Genomic DNA, 12,314 nt, shown 5'->3' on the forward strand with positions numbered 1-12,314 from the left:
CAGTACTTATTTTCGCTTCTCTCTCTATCCAATTCCTCCAGTCATATCAAGCACGATGTCTCCACGTCCGCACAGCGCCACCACATTGGAAAGCAGATGTACTTAATGCTCCTTAATGATCCACCCGTTACGGAAATGCCACCGATTTCTGCGCATGAGTGCCGGGAAGCGGCTAAGGCCTGTCCTCGCCAATCGGTACTGCCCCGAACTGTCTGGCCCACGAACACTCCGACGGATCGTGTCGGCGAGGGGACTGCTGCAAAACGTGCGGGCAGGATCATCACACGATGCTGGACCTCTTTGAGCGCCAGTCGCGTCAGTAGGCGCGCCGGCCGTAGAGCCACAGGCCGCGGAACTCGTCAGCCACTCCACGGCCTCCAGCCGCTCCTCGGCTCCCGTCCGCCGCTCCACGGCGTTCTCCAGCCGCTCCGTCGGGCTCCCGTCGCCCGACGGCGTTCGTCCGTTGCGCCAAGGCAGTTTTCCGCCGCCCGTCCGAGTAGACCGCCGAGTGCATCCTCTGCTCCGTCGCTGTCGTCCCTGTTACAGCGACACAGCGTCAACCTGCTACCGACTGCTATGGTGCGGATTAATACCGGGACTCAGGTCTTCGACACGGCGGCGCTCATCGACCCGTGCACGCTCGGCCACCGTGAGCTCCAAACGGGACAACAGCGTCCGGTTCGAGCTGGTTTTGAAGGTCGAGTCCCACGTGCGCATTCGCACTCCAATCCGGGAGCTGACCGAGACAGTGCGGGCCCACTTCCGGGACATTTCCTTGGCCGACGAGCGTTTCTACCTACCTGCAACGATCTCCGTGGTCCTGGGAGCGGACCTGTATCCGTGAGTGATGCAGCCAGGCTTCCTGAAGATCCGGGAGGGACTGCCGGTGGTCCAGAGCACTATTTTCGGATGGGTCGTGTCCGGAGCCTGCCACCAGCCATAGCAATGACCATGTTGCAACCCGGGTGATTGCAACGGGGGGCGGAATGTTTATGTGAGGGGCCACTGACGGCCTCTGCGCACAGAGCTTTCGCTCTCGTCCGCGCTCGCCCCTCTTACACACATACGCTCTCGCTCTCCAAGCGCACCCGATCACCCGAGCCCGCTTTAGCGATGTAAAGTGGGTAAGAGCGCCGCTCTAGTGTTAAGCTACAATTAGTCTCATGTATGCTCCCAAATAAACAACACATGCCCACGACGCCCCGGCTTGCTGTTCTTCTTCTTCGGTGGTCCCCTTTTCGATCTATTCGTTTGCGCCGTGAGAATTTGATATACTAAGCTATGGAAATTTATCATTGCTAGTTATTTTGTTGAGCAATCAATAGCCAAACGAATATGCTTGGGTACCATTACAATTGAACTCCATCGGATTATCTGATGATACCTTGTTTTATTATTTATTTAATTTGTTTTTCTACTTCTGTGTCGTAAGTGTAGGGTCTTCTATATGGACTTCCTATGGTCTTCTATATATTGGTTCCTTGTGGTATGTTTTCATAAAATGTTTGATATCATTCTCGAAAGTCATCATACTTAGTTTTAAAATATTTCGTCATAATGAAGTCCAGTTTTTTCTTCATTACTTAAATGATCGATTCCAATATTATTGTCGTTTAGCAAGGCATAATTATATTCGTCAACGTCTACTACTTTCAAATAGGGTTAATTACTTTTTTCCAAATAAATTTACAATAGGAAATTCAAAAGTATTTAATTTTTTGTTATTATATATAAAATAAATTTTAGCTGAAGCATCATTTAGAATTTTAATCTTATAGAAAGGGAAGAATATTTGAACTGGTAATTTTTAATTGCAGCTAATGTAAAACTCAATGTTCTTAAAACTAAAACTGTGCCTGATGGATTATTGTCTCAGTTTACAACATATTCTATTGGTCTGAGCTAATTCTTATACGTATTAATATATTGTACCTGTTACCATAAAGTAAATAGATTCGTTGAAAAGATTGTAATAGTAGGTAGAAGGAAGAGATTCCGATCAGAATTAGAAACAATAGCCGAGTCGATTTGGTCATGTCCGTATAACCGCTCCGATTTCAGGAAATACAAAAGTTGAGATAAACCATGCAGATTTCAAATAGACGCATCGCAAGCGTATTGTCATGCCCACACACCGCCCAAAAATGCCAGGCACACACTTTTGAACAATTTTTTGAATGTTTTTAAATTTATTATTTATATTTTTAATTTTTATAGATAAGGCACTCTCACGCCCACTCTAACGACCATAAACCGTAAAAAACTTCAACGCCGAATTGAGTTTAAATTAACAAACTTTATATAAATTAAAAAATTTTGTTTCTTCAGTTAAAGCGGGACTTGAGGTACGCAAAATCCCTCAATATCTTTTGCTAGTCCGAGTTTTGTACAGTGGCGGTCAGGGTGACTGCACTACTGTTGCACTATTGTTTCTTGGGCGTCGTAACTTTGGATCGGGACCAAAACTGACAGCTTATAAGAGTCCTAAGTTTTGCTAAAGTTTTGTAGACGCAAGCTCCATATCAGCAAAGAAATGGAATTTTTGTTTTGTAATATTAAATAAGTGGCCTAACCCAGTTGGATCAGACTTAAACATCATATTTACTAGAACAGAAACTGAATTTAATTTTACAATCCGAAAAAAAAATATTTAGAACGGAAAGACGGCTAGCATTTATTGGCTGTCTTCAAGGTCGAAAGAGGTTTTTATGTTTGCTTTTTTTTTTGGTTTATAATATATAATTAATGAATTTTTATTTATTTATGTTATTAAATTCTAAGCTAAACTACATAATAGTGTTGATTTCAATTATATAATTCTTCCCAAAAAAGTATTATATGTAAATAACACTTATATTATAAGTAAAAGCAAAAGCCCAGTGCCGGATACACGAATGCAAAGTAGGGCGATACTGGTCAGTCCGTTAATCTTAAAGAGCCCAGAATTGCCTTGGCTTACCTAATCAATGATTTCAACTACGTGTCGTGCAACAACTTACGATGTAAGAACGCAGAGCCAATATCATCCGCATTGGCAAATGCACAAAACCTACACACATACTTATGCTTATCGACACAATCCTTGGCAGGGTATTGCTTAGAAGCACAATGCGGTGCTCTCAGAGAACATTACGAAAATACAGTACCTCTGAGTTCTGATAATCGTATTATAATCCACTTTGGGCGAAGTACGAACTGGCTTTAATTTTGACTTAACCGCTAGATACTCTCAGGTGACATCTCAAAGATGTACTGCCAATATGTCGTTGACAAGCACGAAAGGAATTTTCAGATAATTCTGTGGAGTGAAACCGGTTCAGACCCTCTATTCCCAGACCCCCATTCGTAGCCTTTTTTATTTAGCACGCTTATACAAAGCTGAAAATGCTCTTGCAGTCACAAACGATCTAGAAACAACGCAACACAAGCTGACTGCAGAAACAGTTTACCAGAATATTCATTAAAATTCTCAACGTGGGAACAAATCAAGTTCCACAGTGCAACAGTGTTCCACAGAGAAAGTGCCGAGTATAATTAAGCCCTGGCACATTCGGTTTGACGGATTCAGGTACAGCTTATACAGGCGTTAGCACAACATAATCTTAATGGAGATCGTCACATTCTGTGTGGCCATTTACATTTGCTTTTCGTTGGCAAGGCAAGGGAGTGATACTGGAAGCTCCATCGGTTTAATCTGTTTAATGGATAGAGTTTTGTAGGGAATTTCGGAATACTGACACGAGTCTTTGGGAATAATAAAGCGATGATATTTACTTTTTTCTTTGAGAAATTTGGCAGCGATGCTCATGCATGGGGTACGAAAACGAGAGTAAGAATAGTACAACAACAACGAACAGCATAACCTAACAAGAGAGCACGATATTAAGCTGATCCGCATATATAAAGCTGAGGTGCCGTGGACTAATTGTTTTCTCCAATGTTGACAACAACTGGCGGCTGCGAGAATCCGTTTAGACCGCTTATATGACCGTTGAAATGACCGGACAGCTTACGAAGCATTAAAACTTAACCACTCTGCACTGCCCTAGTCCCAGAATCTTTTGTAACAACTTCAAAGCTATAGCATAGGTGCCCTCCTAAAGTGAGCAAACGGTTTCTAACGCCGTGTCCCTCAAACAGGATCGTAAGCGCTGCAGCTTTTCTATGTTTGTGAGGTTAGGATGGCTATCTTTTATCCTCGTAAACAGGACTTGTGAGGCGCGCTTTGATATCTCCCCACGAACTGAGGATTTAAGCCTTATGAGAACATTTAAATACCTCAATAAAATCGCTTTCAGTTTCATCCAAATCAAGCTCTTAAAGCTCGCTCAGAATTTTCCAAAATGATTGTTGCAGATCATCGATCAGATCCAACCTCAGACGCAGAACGGTATCGCTAAATGAAGTCAACGAAAACTTGATAAAGAATCTCCACTCCAGAATCGTTCTACTTTGTTATATGGCAGTCGCCTCCTCAAAAATGTCACCCTGTTTGCATTAGCGGTTACGTTTCCAGAACTTTTAGCAGCCATGGCAACAGCAGCAATCAGCGGCAGCTTCCGTTATTTGGATTTAATGTAGGCAAATATTGTTAATGCACAAGTCACTTAAAAGTAACAGCAAAGTTTAATCTTTAAAGGGTTTTGTATGATTGCACAGGTAATGGTTGCCTACACTGAACAAAAGTATTAACACAAGGCCGTATCTGCTCCTGACATATTGTAGCTGATCAAATAATTCAAATCCCAAGGTCGCGAAAGAATTTCATCTACTCACTCATAATTGTGCGGATCAAGATATGAAGTACATAATTATTTATTCAATAATTTTCAGAAAGCATAACGTAAACAAAATTTCAGATGTATGACATGATTACGTTTGCGTTGTTTCATTATTAATTATTGATTCAAAATTAATTAAGAATTATAAGAATTAATATTTAAGTAAGATTTTAATATACTATATAATCTTAATTTGATTCAAATGTCTATACTTCTTTGGGTTTCATAGTTGCCTTCGTTACTATTTTCCTACTAAGCGCATCGTTCCTTAGCATATTCTTATCTTAGTTAATGATCATTTGGTATCTTTTATTATGATAGCAAAATATAACCGCAGGACAACAACAACAGCGAACGAAGAAGACAATGCGCATTATCAATTAACTAAAGGCGAGATTCCCTATGAGAACTTCCTAAACGATCATTATTACAGTCATTTAGGCGCAAGCTTAGTTGCAATCCAGCACATCAAAACAAAACAAAATCACGGACGGAGCTTAAATGCTCTATACCGTCAGCCGTGGGCAATTGGATTGGGGCAGTATACAACGGACAGCTCATTCACATTAGGTTGACTTAATAATTTGCTTTTCTTTGTGTTTATACCCGTTACTCGTAGAGTAAAAGGGTATACTAGACTCGTTGAAAAGTACGTAACAGGCAGAAGGAAGCTGATAGCAGATATGTTCTTGATCAGGATGAATGGCCAAGTTGATTTGGCCATGTCCGTCTGTCCGTCCGTCTGTCTGTCCGTCTGTTGTCCGTCCGTATGAACGCTGAGATCTCAGGAACTACAAAAGCTGGAAAGTTGAGATTAAGCATTAAGACTCCAGGGACATAGACGAAGCGCAAGTCTATTGATTCGTGTACCCACGCCCACTCTAACGCCCACAAACCGCTTAATTTTTGACTGAATTTTTCTTGTTTTTGTTTTTATCCTCGCATTTAATATGTCTCTCTTCAACTTCTCCGCATTCTATGCGTTCTGCGTCTACATATTTATAATTGTTTACATTTTCGTGGCAGAGGAGAAAAGAATGTGCTCAGAAAAACTTTAACTTTAATATTTCTTTTTCAACAAAAGCGCCAACACTAGCCTAAAAGCTTTAATAAAAATAAAATTTTAGTCAAATGGCAAAGGGGTTTATCTTGGTTTTTAAGTATCTGTCGATCCTGGCCTGGCGAAGATTCCTCCCTCGTCGCAGTTGTGGACGTTGATCTTACCTTCGCGCTGCTCAGCCGCCTTGAATAGCGCGGGTAGGATAACAACAACAGGCGACGAAGTTAAAGCTTGAATTGTGTTGCTGCGACCACGCTAAAAATAGCTGCTGGGTCGAAAGGGTTGTTGCTAGCCCTTTTGTAAGGCTTGAACGGGGCCGACTGTAAGAAATGGTGTTTTTAAGAGACCGAAAGTTTTCACTATATGGAAACTATTTACCGATGATGAAAATGGGAGGTAGAGCTGCCCTATGTTTGACTGATATAGTTGAATTTAATCCTAAGTCCTTTATGTAAGGCAATGCCGGAGCAGCCAGCCGTGATAGCACGCGGTATTGGGCCTTCTATACGGGACAAGAGTAAATCAATTTCGCGATGCTTTGTGTCTCAAATTATTTACCGTACTTTTAGCTCGGGATTGGCGGGTGTGCGCCTGTTAGCTAAATTAGCTGATTAGGTCGCGGATGCCGTTAGATTTTTCTAAAGTTTCTATGCACTTTTTCGGGACACACGCGGCTTGGGTCGGAAAAGATAGTTTTTTATAATCGATAAATCGATTGCGAGGATCAGATGGCAACCTTGATCGCCTGATTGTTATCAACTAGGTCTGGAGAAGGAGTTTGAATATCGTAGGGCGCGTAAGCCGTAATTTTAAATATTCTTTTGAACTTTAATTAATTTTCTCCAAGGCCAACCATTACAACCACAGATAATCCGACGAGTAATCGCAGACGGATTAGCTGGAATTAGCTTCGGTTATCTTTTGATATTTTTTAATTTTTTTATAAGTATTGTAATTTTTTTTCTTGATCTGCAAAAAAACTTTTTGCTTCGCCCACTCTAACGCCCACAAAACCCCCAAAACTGCCACGCCCACATTTTTGAAAAAGGTTTTAATATCTTTTTACATCTTTGTTAGTCTTGTTAGTTTTTTCGATTTGCCACTTTAACTCCCACAAACAAAAAACTGTCTGTAAAGTCTCTCCTTCGCACCTCCAAAACTGAGTAAGGGGTATCAGATAGTCGGGAAACTCGACTATAGCGTTCTCTTTTATTTTAATTTGTTAATACTGTATTCTTTATTTCTATAGTGCGTTGGTTAATTTTATTACATTGTTGCCTGCATGGATTTGTGAAACATTTCGCAATCTTGTTCAGTTTGCGGTATATTTAAATTATATGTTACAATGTGATGATAATACGAGTATTAGGCTTTACTTTATAAATTCATTTTCTGATACAAATGTGTGTTGGAATTTTACTAACTGATTATAAGGGATTGATTAGTGACTATACATTTTTGGTTTAATATGTTTGCTAATGAATTTGGTGAGCTTTTCTAAAAAAAATATTTCTTATTTCATTACTTATAAAATACTTGTTGTTATTGTTATTTTGACGGTCTATGTATTGTAGGTATTTTAAAATTCTGTATTTTTGTTCTTCTTAAAATTAAGTTGGTTATATGTGATTAAATAAAAGTGTTTTTAGTCTGGCTACTTAACAAATGTAAAGTTTGGGTTCTCTAACTCGCCGTGTTGTAATATTTAAGTATTAAATATTCATACTCTTGTCAATTGTACACTCGTTTGCAGGTCTTTAATGTTTTCATGAAAATCATTTAATAAATATCCTTTACGAGTCTGTTTATATCTTTGAATTGTTATACCCGTTACTCGTAGAGTAAAAGGGTATACTAGATTCGTTGAAAGTATGTAACAGGCAGAAGAAAGCGTTTCCGACCATATAAAGTATATATATTCTTGATCAGGATCAATAGCCGGGTCGATCTGGCCATGTCCGTCCGTCTGTCCGTCTGTTTATCCGTATGAACGTCGAGATCTCAGGAACTATAAAAGCTAGAAAGCAAGAGCTTAAGGGTCCGAAGCAACCTTCAGACCGTGACCGGTCACGTCACTAAAATGTGTAATTTTTCGATTCGATCGCATTCCAGACCTGGGGTACAGTTAGAGACCGCAGCCCATGTTCTTCCGTACCTGGCCGGAAATCTGCCGTCGTATCCAATTCCACAAGATTTTCTTAGGGATCTTCCGGACATCCCTTGCGGACCCCAAGTTCTTTGAAAGCTCCCAGATTAATGTCCTGATAGGAGCAGACATTCTTTCGTCTATTCTCCTGGGCAACTGCAAAATAAACATATGTGGATCCCTTTCCGACCAGGAAACCAATTTTTGGTTGGGTGTTGACACTCCAAGTCCATTCAGCAGACCCACGGAGGGTATCCGCCTTCTCCACACGAGTTACCTGCGCCCCGAGGACTCGCTGGACCAGCACCAGAATGACGCTGTGATCCCAGAACACCTTGGCTTAGGTCACATTGCCTGTCCACTCGTCACTGTGTCGTTGTGTAGTTAGTCCAATTCGTAGTTTTACCAGTACTTATTTTCGCTTCTCTCTCTATCCAATTCCTCCAGTCATATCAAGCACGATGTCTCCACGTCCGCACAGCGCCACCACATTGGAAAGCAGATGTACTTAATGCTCCTTAATGATCCACCCGTTACGGAAATGCCACCGATTTCTGCGCATGAGTGCCGGGAAGCGGCTAAGGCCTGTCCTCGCCAATCGGTACTGCCCCGAACTGTCTGGCCCACGAACACTCCGACGGATCGTGTCGGCGAGGGGACTGCTGCAAAACGTGCGGGCAGGATCATCACACGATGCTGGACCTCTTTGAGCGCCAGTCGCGTCAGTAGGCGCGCCGGCCGTAGAGCCACAGGCCGCGGAACTCGTCAGCCACTCCACGGCCTCCAGCCGCTCCTCGGCTCCCGTCCGCCGCTCCACGGCGTTCTCCCAGCCGCTCCTCGGCTCCCGTCGCCCGACGGCGTTCGTCCGTTGCGCCAAGGCAGTTTTCCGCCGCCCGCCGAGTAGACCGCCGAGTGCATCCTCTGCTCCGTCGCTGTCGTCCCTGTTACAGCGACACAGCGTCAACCTGCTACCGACTGCTATGGTGCGGATTAATACCGGGACTCAGGTCTTCGACACGGCGGCGCTCATCGACCCGTGCACGCTCGCCACCGTGAGCTCCAAACGGGACAACAGCGTCCGGTTCGAGCTGGTTTTGAAGGTCGAGTCCCACGTGCGCATTCGCACTCCAATCCGGGAGCTGACCGAGACAGTGCGGGCCCACTTCCGGGACATTTCCTTGGCCGACGAGCGTTTCTACCTACCTGCTACGATCTCCGTGGTCCTGGGAGCGGACCTGTATCCGTGAGTGATGCAGCCAGGCTTCCTGAAGATCCGGGAGGGACTGCCGGTGGTCCAGAGCACTATTTTCGGATGGGTCGTGTCCGGAGCCTGCCACCAGCCATAGCAATGACCATGTTGCAACCCGGGTGATTGCAACGGGGGGCGGAATGTTTATGTGAGGGACCACTGACGGCCTCTGCGCACAGAGCTTTCGCTCTCGTCCGCGCTCGCCCCTCTTACACACATACGCTCTCGCTCTCCAAGCGCACCCGATCACCCGAGCCCGCTTTAGCGATGTAAAGTGGGTAAGAGCGCCGCTCTAGTGTTAAGCTACAATTAGTCTCATGTATGCTCCCAAATAAACAACACATGCCCACGACGCCCCGGCTTGCTGTTCTTCTTCTTCGGTGGTCCCCTTTTCGATCTATTCGTTTGCGCCGTGAGAATTTGATATACTAAGCTATGGAAATTTATCATTGCTAGTTTTTTGTTGAGCAATCAATAGCCAAACGAATATGCTTGGGTACCATTACAATTGAACTCCATCGGATTATCTGATGATACCTTGTTTTATTATTTATTTAATTTGTTTTTCTACTTCTGTGTCGTAAGTGTAGGGTCTTCTATATGGACTTCCTATGGTCTTCTATATATTGGTTCCTTGTGGTATGTTTTCATAAAATGTTTGATATCATTCTCGAAAGTCATCATACTTAGTTTTAAAATATTTCGTCATAATGAAGTCCAGTTTTTTCTTCATTACTTAAATGATCGATTCCAATATTATTGTCGTTTAGCAAGGCATAATTATATTCGTCAACGTCTACTACTTTCAAATAGGGTTAATTACTTTTTTCCAAATAAATTTACAATAGGAAATTCAAAGTATTTAATTTTTTGTGATTATATATAAAATAAATTTTAGCTGAAGCATCATTTAGAATTTAATCTTATAGAAAGGGAAGAATATTTGAACTGGTAATTTTTAATTGCAGCTAATGTAAAACTCAATGTTCTTAAAACTAAAACTGTGCCTGATGGATTATTGTCTCAGTTTACAACATATTCTATTGGTCTGAGCTAATTCTTATACGTATTAATATATTGTACCTGTTACCCATAAAGTAAATAGATTCGTTGAAAAGATTGTAATAGTAGGTAGAAGGAAGAGATTCCGATCAGAATTAGAACAATAGCCGAGTCGATTTGGTCATGTCCGTATAACCGCTCCGATTTCAGGAATACAAAAGTTGAGATAAACATGCAGATTTCAAATAGACGCATCGCAAGCGTATTGTCATGCCCACACACCGCCCAAAAATGCCAGGCACACACTTTTGAACAATTTTTTGAATGTTTTTAATTTATTATTTATATTTTTAATTTTTATAGATAAGGCACTCTCACGCCCACTCTAACGACCCATAAACCGTAAAACTTCAACGCCGAATTGAGTTTAAATTAACAAACTTTATATAAATTAAAAAATTTTGTTTCTTCAGTTAAAGCGGGACTTGAGGTACGCAAAATCCCTCAATATCTTTTGCTAGTCCGAGTTTTGTACAGTGGCGGTCAGGGTGACTGCACTACTGTTGCACTATTGTTTCTTGGGCGTCGTAACTTTGGATCGGGACCAAAAACTGACAGCTTATAAGAGTCCTAAGTTTTGCCTAAGTTTTTGTAGACGCAAGCTCCATATCAGCAAAGAAATGGAATTTTTGTTTTGTAATATTAAATAAGTGGCCTAACCAGTTGGATCAGACTTAAACATCATATTTACTAGAACAGAAACTGAATTTAATTTTACAATCCGAAAAAAATATTTTAGAACGGAAAGACGGCTAGCATTTATTGGCTGTCTTCAAGGTCGAAAGAGGTTTTTATGTTTGCTTTTTTTTTGGTTTATAATATATAATTAATGAATTTTTATTTATTTATGTTATTAAATTCTAAGCTAAACTACATAATAGTGTTGATTTCAATTATATAATTCTTCCCAAAAAGTATTATATGTAAATAACACTTATATTATAAGTAAAGCAAAAGCCCAGTGCCGGATACACGAATGCAAAGTAGGGCGATACTGGTCAGTCCGTTAATCTTAAGAGCCCAGAATTGCCTTGGCTTACCTAATCAATGATTTCAACTACGTGTCGTGCAACAACTTACGATGTAAGAACGCAGAGCCAATATCATCCCGCATTGGCAAATGCACAAAACCTACACACATACTTATGCTTATCGACACAATCCTGGCAGGGTATTGCTTAGAAGCACAATGCCGGTGCTCTCAGAGAACATTACGAAAATACAGTACCTCTGAGTTTCTGATAATCGTATTATAATCGCTTTGGGCGAAGTACGAACTGGCTTTAATTTTGACTTAACCGCTAGATACTCTCAGGTGACATCTCAAAGATGTACTGCCAATATGTCGTTGACAAGCACGAAAGGAATTTTCAGATAATTCTGTGGAGTGAAACCGGTTCAGACCTCTATTCCCAGACCCCCATTCGTAGCCTTTTTTATTTAGCACGCTTATACAAAGCTGAAAATGCTCTTGCAGTCACAAACGATCTAGAACAACGCAACACAAGCTGACTGCAGAAACAGTTTACCCAGAATATTCATTAAAATTCTCAAACGTGGGAACAAATCAAGTTACAGTGCAACAGTGTTCCACAGAGAAAGTGCCGAGTATAATTAAGCCCTGGCACATTCGGTTTGACGGATTCAGGTACAGCTTATACAGGCGTTAGCACAACATAATCTTAATGGAGATCGTCACATTCTGTGTGGCCATTTACATTTGCTTTCGTTGGCAAGGCAAGGGAGTGATACTGGAAGCTCCATCGGTTTAATCAGTTTAATGGATAGAGTTTTGTAGGGAATTTCGGATACTGACACGAGTCTTTTGGGAATAATAAAGCGATGATATTTACTTTTTTCTTTGAGAAATTTGGCAGCGATGCTCATGCATGGGGTACGAAACGAGAGTAAGAATAGTACAAAACAAACGAACAGCATAACCCTAACAAGAGAGCACGATATTAAGCTGATCCGCATATATAAAGCTGAGGTGCCGTGGACTATTGTTTTCTTCCA

The 12,314-nt window shown here is 41.6% G+C and overlaps 1 long non-coding RNA gene and 1 pseudogene across 2 annotated transcripts; both read right to left on the reverse strand.

The window, feature by feature from the left end:
• Positions 1 to 12,314, reverse strand: part of LOC26535280 — a 383,537-nt pseudogene that overhangs the window by 137,243 nt on the left and 233,980 nt on the right.
• On the reverse strand, positions 5,706 to 6,737 carry LOC120322281. 2 transcript variants are annotated; one of them, XR_005562056.2, is made up of 3 exons: positions 6,400 to 6,737; positions 6,220 to 6,343; positions 5,706 to 6,161 (listed from the first exon to the last, which is right to left on the reverse strand). It is a non-coding gene; the product is annotated as an uncharacterized LOC120322281 (long non-coding RNA). The 2 variants fall into 2 exon arrangements; XR_005562055.2 differs by having other exon boundaries at positions 6,405 to 6,726.

Source organism: Drosophila yakuba, unplaced genomic scaffold, assembly GCF_016746365.2.
Source record: "Drosophila yakuba strain Tai18E2 unplaced genomic scaffold, Prin_Dyak_Tai18E2_2.1 Segkk50_quiver_pilon_scaf, whole genome shotgun sequence".
Lineage (NCBI taxonomy): Eukaryota > Metazoa > Arthropoda > Insecta > Diptera > Drosophilidae > Drosophila > Drosophila yakuba.